A 15,585-nucleotide genomic window follows, 5' to 3' on the forward strand; every position below is an offset into this window, starting at 1 on the left:
GAATCTTTTAATCCAAGACCCTAGAAGACAGATGTTAATTTCTTGGAGGTTAGGTATGCCTAGGCCTCCAAAATCTTTTTTCATAGAGACTAGGGCCCAATTAGCAAGGTGTAGCTTCCTATTTCCCTCAAAATCATTCCACAAGCAATGAGACATCTGAGAATTGATGAGGTTCACTGCCCATTTAGGGAACTTGAAGAAGGAGAGGAGATACACTGGAATGCTAGCCAAACAAGCTTGTATGAGGATCAATCTACCTCTGTAAGAGAGAAGTTTGCCCCTCCACCCAGCAATCCTTTTAATGATTTTATCCAGAAGGGGTTGGATATCCTCTCTCCTCAGTTTATCATAGTGGAGAGGGATACCTAGGTACTTAATGGGGAAGTTACCTTTATTACTGACTAGAATAGAGAGGAAGTCAGCTAACTCCTGATCATCCATGTTAATAGGGATGAGTTCACTTTTAGAGTAGTTGATCCTCATGCCTGAGACTTGTTCAAACCAGGTTAGAACAGTTTTCAGATTGCTAGCATGTGTGCAGTCATTGTCTAAGAAAAGGACGGTATCATCTGCATATTGAAGGCAGATAACGCCACCAGGGCAGAACTTAGGATAGAGCCCTGCAATCAGACTATGATCAGCAGCTTTGTTCAGCATTTTAGTACGAACGTCCACTGCTAAATTAAACAAAAGTGGGGAGATGGGGTCACCTTGCCTAAGGCCTTTACCAGCAAGGAAAAAATCACTTTCATAGTTATTTAACTTGACCCCAACAGACCCCCCATGAGTAAGTTGCTGGATCCAACTCTCCTCTATGAAAGGCTTGGAAAAGATCTAAGAGATCATTTTTCACCAAGTCCCAAAAATGCTGGTAAAACAAGAAGGGAGTCCCATCAGGACCAGGAGCCCCATCAGGATAAGAGCTAAAAATGGCTTCCTTCACCTCTGTCTCTGAAAAAGGGGCTTCTAGCAGCTCATTTTCAGCAGGAGAGACTTTTCAGAAGCAGAAAGAAAAATTGTTTTGTAGAGAGAACCCAGAAGGGTTTTCTTTCTTAAACAGGTCTTTGTAGAAGTCACTAGCCACTTTCAGCATCTCATCTACCTCAGTAACAGGGCCATTAGGGCCATCATGGGAGTGAATGAGGGTTTTCCTCCTCCTCTAGTTAGCTACTTCATGGAAGTAAGCAGTATTTCTATCACCCTCCTTAATGTTCCTATCTCTAGACCTTTGTTTGGCTTTGATTTCTTCTTGAAGCCAAATTTTCTTGAGCTCTCCATGGACAAATTTAATCTATTAGTCTCAGCCTTAGAGAGGTTAGTGGTTTCTGCCATAATATCTAGAGAATCAAGCTCAAGGAGGAGAAGCCTTTTGTATCTTCTAAGATTAGCTTCCTCATTGGAGTTCCACCCTTTGGTAGTTCTTCTAAATATTCTGATTTTGATCTACCAATTTTCTAGGGGGCAGCTGCTCCCAGTAGGCTCATTCCAGATTTTCCTGACCAGCTCAGTAAAATCTTCTCTAAGCAACCACCACTTTTCAAATTTAAAAGTATTGCTCTTTGGAGTTTGGTTAAGACCAGAGTCCCAGAGCAAAGGAGTGTGGTCACTACCACATCTGGGCAGAGCTCTACAACTAGAAAGGGGAAAGAAACTATCTAATTTTGTGTCACAGAAAATTATGTCAATGGTGGACATAATCGTGGAGCAGCACTTCCAACATATCTAGCAGAACTGTGGGTTTTCCTTCTGACAGGGCAATTCTCAACTTTATGGGTAACCATTTTGCAGATAAAACAACTCTTGGGCTTGACACATTTATCCAAATGATGCCCTGGTTTCCCACAATTGTAGCAGATCACCTCAGAGTATGCCATAAGGCCCGAAGCAGGGGCAGGAGCAGTTTTCTGGATGTCCTATCTCTTCTTTTGCTGATTCTTGCCTTGAGATTTCCCACTGATCTGAGAGTCAGAACCACCGGCAGATTGATCTTGGGCAATTACAGGAGCCTGCCCAGATTATGCCCCCATTTGGGGCGGAGGTAGGCCGTACCACTGCCCAACCGGCGCTCCCCCCAATTGTGATAGGGGAAATTCATGGGAGTTCTTGGTTCCTTCTCATCCTCCAGCCAGATGTTGTCTCTCAGGAAGCAGAAATAACCACTAGACAGCTAAATTGAAGCAGATTGCAAGCCTAATTTCAATCTTCTGCAGGTTTGGGGGAGAGATAAGGTAGGGGATCCACCTGCTCCGGCTCCGGTGGCATGCTGGTGGGCAGGAGTCCAGTCAAGCATCCCATCTCGCAGCATGGCGTGGATCTCCTGAATTCACTTCTGCTTTCGCCCATCGAACGAACGCAATCGGCGGCTCGCTGGGGTGGGCCATCCTGTGCTTCTCCAAGAAATCTCCTTCAAAGTAGATCCGCAGGGCTAGATTCAGCAGCTCCCAATCCACATAATCCTTGCACATCCGAGCATACCTGTGCGAGTGAGAGAACGGATTCGGTCCCTCCTCGACTTCCTCCCTCGCAGCTTCCCCCTCTGCTTCCCTCCATTCGCGCGTGCACTGGGTCCAGGAGAGAGCGTCGTCGTGGATCCACATCGCCCGCTCCCTCCATCTCCTTCCTCGAGTCTCCCGCAGCACCGCCGGCGCGACGGAGTCGAGCGGCTGGAGCATCCGCGGGAAGGCTTTGTAGACATGTGGGAGATGCATCTTGTACATCTGCCTTTCTTCCAGCCATTCCCCCGTCGATATGGCCCGCGACTCCATGGGGCGCGTGAGCGGACTTGCTGAGGGGGGCAGGCGCGCCCGAAGTCAGGAGGCGGGGGGTGGCAGCGAGATCTATGGCGGCGGCGAGGGTGGAGGTAGTGGCGGGGGCGGCGGCGAGGGTGGAGGTGGTAGCGAGGGCGAAGGGGATCGCAAGAGCGGTCATCTATTTGCCAATTATGTGAACTAAACAGTCAACATATAAAATAATTTAAGTATATATAATATAGTTAGAAGGGAAACATAAGTTGGACCTGGCGTTCCTATTCTTATATAGAAAAATAGAACAGACCTCTACGTTTTCTTCAAAAAAATACATAAATTGGGCTGCCAAAAATAAAACCTCGGATGGGAGGTCCATAGGCCGGTCGATACATGACGGCCCTAAGAAAATACAAACAGGCCTATGGACCTCCCTTCCGAGGATTTGGGCTGCGCATGTTAAAAATGAAAGCCTAGACGGGGCAGCCCAAAACCACGTCCAACACTTGCCAAAACTTCGTCCCTCGTTTTCTCTGTGTTTCGCACACTCGACATTGTGTGGGAATTTTGAATGTGCATCATATGAAGATATGCTATGCATGAATGTTGATTAGCATGATGTTAACTGGTTGGTAGTTCCATTTTCGACCATGAATAAAACTTCCAACATGATGTTAACCCTGTTTGAAAAGGCCGTGTTAATATAAATGCTTTGCCTTTGAAAGTTGCAGTTTCTTATCTGAAACTGAATTTGCAGTTTCTTATCTGAAACTAAAACTTGCAGTTTCTTCTCTGAGAATGACATTGTCTGCACTTTTATACTCCTATGAAACTTCATTTTTAAGTGCTAAAAATAGATATCTAGAATTCATAAAATACTTCATATGCTCAATACTGAAAATATGAAATTCAAAAGACATTCATATCTGAAAGTCCTCTCAAAATACACAACACAAAACACAATTCACAACCTGCAAATACTGACAACCCTAAGCTCCTCCTGACAATTCACAACCTGCCCGACTATTGGGCTGGGGGGGGGGCAGCCCCCTCCTATTCCTCGGTGACAGACAGCCACCCCGTGAGACGATGTGAATGGCAAGGGAGACGATGGGGGTGAAGTATCGTCGGGCCAACTGCTTTTCTCCTCTTGAAGTTGGGTTCGGTCAACGAAGACTCCACCGGCTCGCTCTGGCAGGACACCCTCACAAATGACACCCTGTAGATGCTCGATCCTTCAATCTCTGGTGGATGCTCCATCTGGGATCAATACTCCCACCACCGCTCCCTCACGATCGGATTCGGTGAATCTGTTTGCTCCATGGCCCAGAGGAGCAGCTCTATGTACTCCGGCGCGACTCTCTCCGGGAGTATCGCCGCCTTTTCGCTCTGTTGCAGATATTTGGCCATGGATGTCGCCGTCGCTGCTAGTTGGTCCTTGTTGTCAAACCAAGACTATATCTCCAACATCCTAGCTAGTCTTGGAAGAGCGGCGCTGGTCTTGGAAGTATTTTTTTATTGTTTCGCGTATTTTGGGTCAAAGTTTGACCATGTACTGTATTTGACAAGCAAAATGTGAATGCATGTCACCAAAAATTGTATCGTTTGGTTCGTATCTGAATGTAATTTCAAATTATACTCCCTCCATTTTTGTATACAAGGCCACAAACTCATATTACAGGTACCAAGGTAAAAATCAATGCTATGTTTAAGTCAATGTTGCAAGCTAGCTTGTCACCTTGATTGTCGTGTTAATTAATGTGGTTTTTCTCTCCCAAGCACAACAAGCCAACCCTCTTACTCCTCATTGGTTGATTAATGTTGGTAATGCAAGCTAACCTTCTCACTCCCGCATGCACACAAGGGATATTAATGTCCTCGGGTGCTAGTACGAGGCAAACACCATCAATTTTGCCTCGATTAATGTTAGTGGCTTTGTATAGTTGCAAATTGTAATTTTGATAGTGGCCTTGTATACAATGTATAACATATATTTTATGTGCGAAAATCATGGTCAATTATGACCCAGAATAAAAGGGAGACTAGTTAATGTGGGGTCACTTTCTTAATTGAAGGGTAAATTGATTTTGATTTTGATCCAGTCAGAGCGCGCCGGCCCTCTCGTCCAATCCTAAATCGCTGCCGCACGCTCCTCTCCCTCTTCTCCATTGCAAAACCACCTCCTCTCCTCTCCATCATCTCCATTCCAAAACCACCGTCTCGCCTCTCCCTCTTCTCTATCGCAAGACCACCGTCTCTCATCCGTTTTCTAGACACTTTGCTCCATGGCGTGGGCGCAATCCATGGATACAGAATTAGTATACTATATACTATTTAAAAGTCGAGGGCGGGGCTTTTCCTGCGCGGTAGGCGGCGGGGCAGTTCCGCCTAGTCGGTTCGACAGAGACGCGAGAAGACGAGGGAGTAGGCTGCTGCAAACGTAGGGCTGTGTGATTTGACAGCAAGTTACTGCTGGACAGGTGGGGCCCCGTGATTTGACTTGCCATTATCATTGTAACTGCGGCGCTACGACCGGCGTGAGTCTCCCAGATTCCTGACCACCTCCATACAGGTGCCTCTCCCAATGCTCCACCATGTAGTAGAGGCTGGCTCCTGCATGAGAGCCCACTTCTCCACTTTTTCCTTGCCTCTCTTTCCTCCACATATGCAAAAATGCCATGTAAAGCGCACTATTGTACTTACTTTTACTTGCTCCTACAGGTGCTTAAGCTTGCCACATAAGCATAAAGTCTGATGTGGCAAGTTAATCAAGAAGAGAGAGACTAGTTTGGTGACCCAAGGAAGAAATGGTGCTAAGCGTGTGTACCTAGGTGAAAAGACAATTTTGAGTCTATAGCTAATTAAATGAAGCAAACTTAGCAACACCATTTCATTGGAAGAGGTCACTCCTTGGCAAATGCAATAAATACACGCACTTAGCACCGTTTCTTCCTTGAGTACGAAGAAAGAGATAGAGAGGAGTAAAAAATACACTTATAGCCAACCTTGTTGTAGTATGAGTGACTAAGTGATGACTATGTATGACATGCCAACATCAGATAGCCTAACGCACCGTGTTAAATCTCCAAGGGCGCGACCATGATACGGGCTGCTGGCAGCCCTTGGATCTGAGATCAAACGGTCGCATGCTAAGTTGCTGAAAATTTGCAGAATAACCCTCCAGGATAGGATATTCACCCATAGGTCTAGAATCACGCCATGCAACCATTCGATCTCAGATCCAAGGGCTCTCGGAAGCCCATATCATGGGAGAATGGAAAGCCACTACCCTGCCATTTGCACGCTAGCAGTTCGCTCCTACTCGTCCCCGCACGTCCTTCAATACTACGGCAGTTCGCTCCTAGTCATCCCGTCCATTCACATTACGGCAGTTCCACTAATCCTAACCCTCCTCCCAAATCCATGGCATCCCAAATCTCCATGATCGGAGGTGAGTACAAGGTTATAACCATCACCAACGACGAGTTCGACGTCATCTACACCCGTTCTTCCACGACGGTGAAAGGATGCCTTTCTCGCTTCAGACGCATGTTCGGAGACTCAGATGATGAGTGGGTCGCTGGGCTAGATGTTGAGTAAACCACAGTCCTGGGACGAGAGAAGGATGTAAAGGACAAAGAGAGGAAGAAGCCCGCCGTGATCCAGGTTTGCGTGCATGACTTATGCTTGGTCTACCACATATGCCATGCCGATGTTGAGTGCCAGGATTTTAAGGACTTCCTCGAGAGCAACCTAGTCAAATTCTTTACTGTAGACTTTGGTAACGACAAAGAAGTCCTGCATCGGATAGGCCTCGTTGTAGGCAACACCTTCGACCTCCAGAAGAATCGGCTGGTGTCCTCTCGTCAGCCTTCAATGCTGACCCTGGCAGGAGCCATGGTTCATCCTTCGTACGGTAAACTGGAGAAACCTCATTACATGTTTCATCGTCATGCATGGCAGCGGAATTTACTAGATATAGACCACATCCACTATGCTGCAATGGATGGCTACCTTTGCTTCAATATCTACAAGGGTTGGATGAAGAGCAATAGCCAACTGTGCGGTTCAAGCAAAGAAGTATCGGCCAAGAGGAAGAGGGACAAGGACGAAGTTGAGGACGTGGACGAGGACTCCGAGTAAGGTGGCAGTGTCGTTTCTCATGGTGTTTCTAATGCAGTGTCTACCGGAATAGTTGCAAAGTTTAATTTCAGGTGTTCTTAATTTAATTTGAGGGGTGTGTTGTGCTGAGCCCCCAGCAGAACTATGTCATGTTTCTTCTCATTACTTTAACTCTTCGGTACGTACATACTAGTATTTCTTACATTTCATCTATTAGTTGGTATAGTACTACCACTCGTTTCTTCACATTATATACGCACAATATATATGGCCAACATCATATAGCCAGCAGTTTAGTTGTCAAAGAATTTCAGGGTGCTTAGTTTTGTCAAAGAATTCCAGGATGCTTAGAGGGTGCTTGGATCCAAGGGACTTATTTTAGTCTGACTAAAAATAGTCTCTTTAAGAGGATAAAGTTCCAAGCACCCCTGACTAAAGAGGGGCTAAAACTAGTCTTGAGACTAAAATTTTTTAGCCAGGGGTACCCCTACTAAAATGTGGATTAGTCCTCTCTCTACTCATTTAACTCCTCTCCTTTAACATAGGCGAGTTCTGGATTGGAGGGTTTGGAGGATAATAAATGCTCATTAACTTGATTTTAGCCTTTTTAGTATTTGGATCCAAGCATGGGTGAGGCTAGCATGTTTTAGTCTCACTACTTTTAGTCATGGGACTAAAACGTATCCAAGCATCCTCTTAGTTTTATTTGAGGGGTGGGTTGTGCTGGACACCATTATTGTGACTAGCCTTTTTAATAGTACTATATGCATAATTTGGCGACGAGCGCTCTCTATATGTACCACCTTTTTTAATTTCAAGTTTTGCTCCATGGCGCAATCCATCGATACTACTACTGATGTACAAAAGTATACATTTTTTAAAAGGCTAGAGGGCGGGGCAGTCTAGCTTGGTCGGTTTCACGAGAGGCGAGGGCCTTTGTGATGTGATGGCTCATTACTGCCGGAAGGTGGGGCCTTGTGATTTGACTGCCCATATAAATGCGCCGACGACCTGATCGAGGAGGAGCAAAGAACCGTGCAGTATACTCAAGTTTTCCACTGGAGTAGTACTGCGACGGGGGAGCACGAAACACGGCAGCCAAGTGCCATATGGCGATAAAAATGATCTAATTTGCTAGTCATCTCATTGTTAGCATTGTTCTATTCATGCCTCGCAGAGAACGTGACACGTGCGGCGAAACACCCGAAGCAAAAGATGAAACACAAGAGCAAAAGAAGAAGGTAGATTATCACCCCAAATGATCTAATTCACCGCGGAGTCGTAACTACTTCTTCATCGCCTCCACGACCTCCATCTCCTTGCGCGTCTCCTCTGCCATGTTCATCATTGTGTCCATGACGTGACATTTCTCGACGCGAGCCTTCATCATCTGTTCCACGGCCATATTACGTACCTTGACAGCAGCCGGGTGCTCGATGCGGAGCTTCTCCAACTCTTCCTTCTGTTCCATGGCGAGGGCCTGCAGCATATTCATCGAGGAACTACTATTCTCATGCAGCTTCTTCCAGCCGGTGTTCTTCTCCTTCAACAGGTCGATCTCGTGGCAGAGCTTCGCATTGTCCTCCCAAAGTCTCAGGATTTCACCGGTCGCCTTCTTCTCTGAGGCAATGATCTTCTTCAGCAGCATCACAAAGTCGGCGGTCAACTCCCCCTGCTGATTGAGCTCAGTGGGCATGTCGTCGAGGCTCTCCTTCAGCAACTCCATCAAGCCTTGGATGAACTCCTTCTGCTTATTGAGCTGATTGGGCATGCAGTCGAGGGATAACGACTCCAGCTCCGCCGGCTCGGCATGTTCGCCTCCGTGGCTAGGGCACTCCTGGGAGCCATCGCCTGCCCGTGAGAGATCTTTCGAGGTCTCTGCATGGCGGCAAGCCCTCTCTTTTTTCCGCAGCCTTGGTTGCCGCTCCCTTGTTACGAGTAGTTCTCGACCTAAAGCTCTGCTCACCGGCCATGGCAACGATGGACGAAGAACAAGCACTTATGAGGAGGAAAGGTAGAGTGATTTTCGGTTAGGTAGTTCCCCTTTTTATAACCTAAGTACTAGCACTAGTACTAATACTTGCATAGTGGGAACACGTTCAGGTCTGGTACGTACTACTAGTAGGTGTGAGCAGGCTTTCGAATGTGATGGGAACAAGGTAAAGATTAATTGATGGTTTTGGTTTCGAGGCCCGAAACGGCTCCCGATGAGTTTAGCGGAACATAAATTTCAAGTACTACACTGCTCAAATGCGTAAATATTATGTTACTGTCAAAAATTGGCACAAAATACGAAGGAGACCAATGGAAGTACTACTAGCAACCCATGATTTAACTACTCGCATGCGCGTAGTGGAGTAATAATGTCTTTCTTCTGCCCTCACGTCCACTCAATTTGCATGCGCTGTATTAATTGACCATCAATGAAGGTGGATCTTGGTACAAAATTGCGTCTGCCCGTGTACCCGCGTGTGCGTGCGAGGAATGAGTGCGTGCATGGCGTGCGTGCACATCTTCGCTTCGTGCATGTACCGCCAGTATGGCTCAGGGAGGACGAGTACATTCTTCTGGAACCAGCAGCACGTCACTGTGATCAATCCATGCAAGGAGGTCGCGACAACGCCTACACATGTGCCACGTGGCTTCATGAACTATAAGAGAGACACTGTGTAGCGTGCCATTGGTATTCTAATTTATGTGTTTTGCACATACTCGAAGTACTAGTAAGGTACACGTGCATTGCACGCATCAGATTTTGCAACCAAATTATGAATAAATACCACACTATAGCATGTAAGCTCTGAGTCATATATGCCTGATGTAGCCCTTTGTTTAATTCTTATAGTTCATCTCATTCAAAATCAATTAGTTTTTATAAAAAAGCTAAGAACGCGGGAATAGGAAAAACATGGGATTATAGTGGAATGTCGTTTGAATCCTACAGGATTGTACTTGTGTTTGATTGTGCATAGAAAAAACGCAGAATTCTTTCAAAGAGGTTTGAGTGGATGGGATGTTTCCTATGAAATCTAGTGCAAATGAATCATATGGAGAAATTCCTATGGTTTACAATCCTACGAATCAAACAACCAAGATAGGAAAAATTCCTAATGATTAGAATCCTCCAAAATTCCTTTGAGAATCCTTTGAATCAAAGAAGCCCTTAATCTATTTTATGATTCATGGAATTGTGCATTGTAAAGCATAAAGTAAAAACAAATAATGGCAATTCAACTAGAAAAAAGTTTGGGCAGTTATGATACGGAAGATTCTAGAACAAAAGAGAACCACTGTTGTTTTGAGGTTTGTGCATTATGCTTAAGTTCAACCATGGAGTCTACTAGATTGTACATGTGGCAAAATCCGGTGGGGGGCTAGAAGATGGTGCGAGGGGGGCGAGTGGAGGGAGACTATGAAGGAATGCACAAGTGCGAGATCGATATTTAGAGAGAGGGGGCGAACACGTGCGCTGATGCGCACAGTGGCGGAGCCACAGTGGCGGAGCCATGAAAAATAAATGAGCTAGGGGGCCAAGCATTGCTAATCCTTTACGAGGAGGGTCAATTCATGAACTTAAACCATTTTTAGCAGCAATTGTCTAATGATCACATTCATATTAGCCTTGATATATAGTGATGTTAGGGGGGAGGGGGCAGGGCCCTTACTGCCCCCTGTCTTCGCCATTGTGCATGCGTTTGAGAGATGAAGCGGAAGGCATGGATGATGAGAGGGGGACGTTGGATACATAATTAATGTGGATGTATTAGCTATATATGTTAATCCTATATAGAGAGGCATAGATTGATTGATGTGGACGTGGGAAAGAGGGTGAGACCTCACTGGATATATCGATTGATCGGTTTGTGTGGAAAACTATGAAAGACCTAGCTATATACACACATACATAGAGGAACATCGATCATTGCGCATGCACGCGTGAGAGATAAAGAATGCCCGATATGATGGAGAGGGGGATGTGTGTTGGTGTGTGCCTTCATGGGAGACCGACCTGAGAAAAAGATTGCATGCGTGCGTGGATAATGCCGACTGGTAGTGTGTGTGCATGCATGCACGAGAGAAAGTTAGTGGTAGAATTATAAAGAGAAGACTACTGTGTGGGTGTAAAAGAATAGCTGAATAGGTGATGTCACAATCAATGTAAAGTTGAATTCAAATATTTGAATAAGAGATTCTGACGTTTGAAACCCATGCATGCATGAATATAACGGAGATCTGCACGGTGTGGTTTGGAAACAAGCATGTTGTAATGTATACACATTGAACAAGGTCAGACTGATTTGAATTTGAGATACCGATGACAGACATCATTTGGCCACGTCGCATCCATGCATGGACACAATATTCTAATTGGAGATGATGGGCGGCTTTTACATCACATATCTATATCTATACCCCTATATATATTATATATTATATTTTTTATATTGTGTGCGGGTAACTTTAACTTTGAAAGATGGTCGTTGGATGAGGCGAATCCGATGGTCCAAAGATGGCAAATTTGAGCACTACTCGCCGTTGGATATCATCTAGATTCCACCAGATTTTGCCACATGTATAATCTAGAAGACTCCGTGGTTGAACTTAAGCATAGTGCACAAACATCAAAACACAATCACTTCTTATTTGTTCTAGAATCTTCCATATCAAAATTGCCCAAATGTTTTTCTACATGATTTTCCATTATTTGTTTTTTACTTTATGTCTTACGATGCCTAATTCCATGAATCTTAAAATAGATTAGCTTTCTTATAAAAACTAGATGATTTTGAATGAAATGAACTATAAGAATTAAACGAACATCTACATCATGCATATATGACTCAAAGCTTACATGCTATAATGTGGTATTTATTCATAATTTGGTTGCCAAATCTCATGCGTGCAATGCACGTGTACCTTACTCTAGTCTAAATGGTGTTTGTGTGTGTGTTGTGCGTGTTGAGGTGCAAATTGTCTTTTTTTGGGTACACGTTAAGCTTGTTCTTCCGAAATTTCAAGCCGCGCCTTGTTATGCCAAAAATGCAAGCTAGCGTCTCTGTCTATCGTGCTGCGAAACTCCCGCCTCTTCAACCCGCGCCTTGTTACCCTGAAATATTTAAGAAATATCTTTGTCTCGTTGTGCTCCAACAACTCCCTCCATCTCAACCCGCGCCTTGCTATTCCGAAATTACAACGCGCGCGAAAACTCCCACCTCCTATGAAATCCCGACACGCGAAATGCTCGTGGTACCCCTGAACCGAAAGAACCGCCTCAAATCGGTGGGGGTACTTTCATAACTTACCCCACATTTCGGACAAGCGCGTCTCTAAGCCATGGTTCCCCACTGTCATACCATCCGCCCACCCATTCGTACACCGAGGCCGCAAAAACCCGCGATGAAACCCCACACCCTGCTCCGTCCGCCACCTAGCCAGAGCCTCTTCCCCGATGACGTCGTCCACAGCAACACCTCGACGTCCCTCATCCACCGTACTAGATGAGGATCCGTCGTCGATCTCATCGTCCCGCTGGTTCAGCCACCCCGTCCTCCACCTCCAAGGAGCTGCCCCGACGTTCCCCTCATCTACCGCGCCACCTCCATTCCCACACCGTCGTCTGCACCTGCACCACCAGAAGAGCATCATCATCACCGTTTCCTCGGATGAAGCTGCGGCCTAATCGGCGCCACCAAAGAGGTTGTACACTAATCGCCGCATTTTCTTCTTGATTCGATCTCATAGTGCTGCCGGCGCTCGGTCCCAAGCCGACACGGCGCGGCTCCATCCACGGCGGCATCGCCGGCCACTTCCTCCATGGCGTCGCTCCCTCGGCAGCGACGTCCACATCAGTAGGACCTGCTGCTGCTTTAGCTCTCGCTCACGCTACTGCTCTGCTCTTGCTCTCGGTCCCCTGCCTGGTCTGGTCTTGCTATTGCTCTTGCTCGCGCTGCTGCTCTCGCTCTTGCTCTTGCTTGCAATGCTGCTCCGATTTAGCTACACTTCACTCTGATGCCGCCGGGGTGAACACCAGCCGCAGCAGGGAGGGGGGGCTCGCCGGAGAGGTACCCCACTATCAATCTTAGGGTTCAGGATGGGGGCGGTGGTCACCGGCGGTGGCGGGGCGTTGGCGGGGCGGTGGCGTGGGGATCGCCGGAGAAAAAGCTCGGCACGGGGGGCCTAGAGGAATGGCCGGGGCGGCGGCAGACCGGCGGTGGTGAGTATTTTCGGGGCGGCACACCGCCCGCCGCGGGTGGCGGGGGCTGCTGTTTGGCCGGCTCAAGGGGGTGGAGGTTGAAGATGAACCGCAAGCCCTTGATTTCGTATCCAATGGCTGCAAAATCGACTGACCAGAGATGAAAAAGGTAGTCGACCGATGTGTAGCCTCACCTTGCTAGTGCGTTCAGTTTCGACAACAAAATTCAGTTTCGATAGCAAAATTCAGTTTCGACAGTTAAGTTCAGTTTTGACAGTTAAGTTCAGTTTCGACAGCTAAATTCAGTTTCGACAGTTAAGTTCAAAGATGAGCGGCTGATGTATTTGACATCTAGCACTTTGTGGTTATGTATTTTACGTCATGTATTGGAGATGCTATTAGAATTCCACTCAGGTTAACGTTGTTCGTTGTCTCTCTTGTCCTGCTTCAGCCTCGGTGTCGTACAACTCACCGGAGCTGCTCCAACGACGAAACCCTCCATCACAGGGGAGCAGTACCTCGGGCTCCATCTCCAGACGCCTAAGATCTTCTTCCCCTCCTCCGACAGCCAAGTCAGCCGGAGCATCCTCACCGGCCAACCCAATCACGTCGACATGGCTTCGCCAAAGAGGTTGTACACCTCTTGCATCTCTTTTTTACTCTACATGTTATATATATATATTGTCCACTGAGCACTCGTAGTAACGGGAAATAAGATTATTTTATCCTACTATATGACAAGCAGTGAGGTACCAGGCAACTTAGCTATCCATGATGGACTCTCTTGAACGCCATCATTATTTATCTCTGCGCGTTTGAGCTGTGCATTTGTCGATGGGCCTGGGAGTTGAGCTAGTATGGCAGTTGCCTTGGTCCAAAGAAATAGAAGTAGCACAAAAACATTTTTTAGTGTAGGATTTTCCTTTCTCAAGCCTGCCTACTAGAATCGCCAGTGCTTGAAAGGAAAAGTGAATGAAAAACGACGGAATTGGAAAGTTTCCTATGGTACTACTTTTCATGAATTTGGTGCAAAGGAGTGGAGCAAAGGAAAACTGTAGGATTTTTTCCTTTAGTGTCTCCTTGAAAGAAAAACCGTAGGAATTCTAATTTCCACTTCTCCTCCTTTTCATATTCCTATTCATCAAGCACAAGACTAAGAGATAGTAGCAGAATAGCATTATAACCGTATATTTTCTTGTGGTTTGACTTAATCTCACCATGCTTTTTTGCATCCTGTGATCTTCCAATTGTTGTGAATCAAACACCCAGATAGGTAGAAATCCTGTGTTTTTAAATTCTATGTTTTGCACGTGCATTCCTATCCTATTCCTGTCTATTTCCTATCCCTGCATTGTTAGAATCCTCAAATTCAAACAAGCCCTTACTCAATTACTTCTGTTACATATATGTGTCAAAGAAAACCTTGTGTGGTTTGTCCTGCTCCTGCGGCGTTGTGTTCCACCCCAGCTCAGCTGCTCCAACGACGGAAGGGTTCACCACAGCAGGGATCCGCTCTCCAGACTGTCTTTCGCCGCCTCAGATCTTCTTCCCCGCCGTCGGCAGCCACGGCAACTGCATTACCATCATCAACTGAGCAGATGACCTTGAGGACTACATGGGTCCGCAAGAGAGGTCGCACTCTTCCGTGTCTGCTTACGTTATGTGTCGCTTAATATGATGAGATGCTACATTATCGTCGTGTTCACCTATTAGACTCCGAGTCAGGTCCAAACTAATGTTGAAACTTGAGTTTTTAAATGGTTGTGGGGTACATATTGGGGCAGCAATCCGTACTATCTGTCTACTATCTGGTTAATCTCCGGTGTCTACTGCGAGTTTCATGTTGGGTGCAAACAAACATTAAAGGAGCCATTATCTGTATTTTTTAACTAAAGCTATTATTTTCCTGCTATCATTGGTTTTGGGTCTATCCACAGTTTGCTACCATCACTCTGGATATGTGCATGCGCTCCTTACATAATCTCACTATGTTTTATTCCTATGCATGCCAGTTATTGTACATAATGGAACTGATCATGTAGAGCAAAGAGACGACCTTGCGTGGCAATAAAATTTCATGCAGACGTCGTTCCATGGTGGACGCAAAGGCAGCCCCCCCTCCACCCATTTCAGATCGGAATCAAGAGGAAGATAACTGTTATGAGGGGGATTCAGAAGGAGAAGACCACTCCTATTTACCCCATGAGGTCTTCGCTCTAACTTGGCATGCTAATGTTGGTAATTTCATGCATATGGTGCCTTGCATTGCTTACTGTATACATTAAAGATGTCATCTGCTTAGTTTAGACATGCTTTGTGTCAATGCCATATGTTTAGTTTCTTTATCGTATATGTGAATCATGCAATGCCATCTTGTCTAGCCAGGCATCATATATGTGAATTTTGCAATGCCACCCTAGTTAGCCAGTCATCTTATATGTGAATTATATCATGCCATCATTTTTTTATTACGTGTTAAATTTGTCAACAATTTTAGTACATTCAATTACTCTTCCTGTGCATCAG

The sequence above is a fragment of the Triticum dicoccoides genome, chromosome 5A (genome assembly GCF_002162155.2).
Source record: "Triticum dicoccoides isolate Atlit2015 ecotype Zavitan chromosome 5A, WEW_v2.0, whole genome shotgun sequence".
Classification (NCBI taxonomy): Eukaryota; Viridiplantae; Streptophyta; class Magnoliopsida; order Poales; family Poaceae; genus Triticum; species Triticum dicoccoides.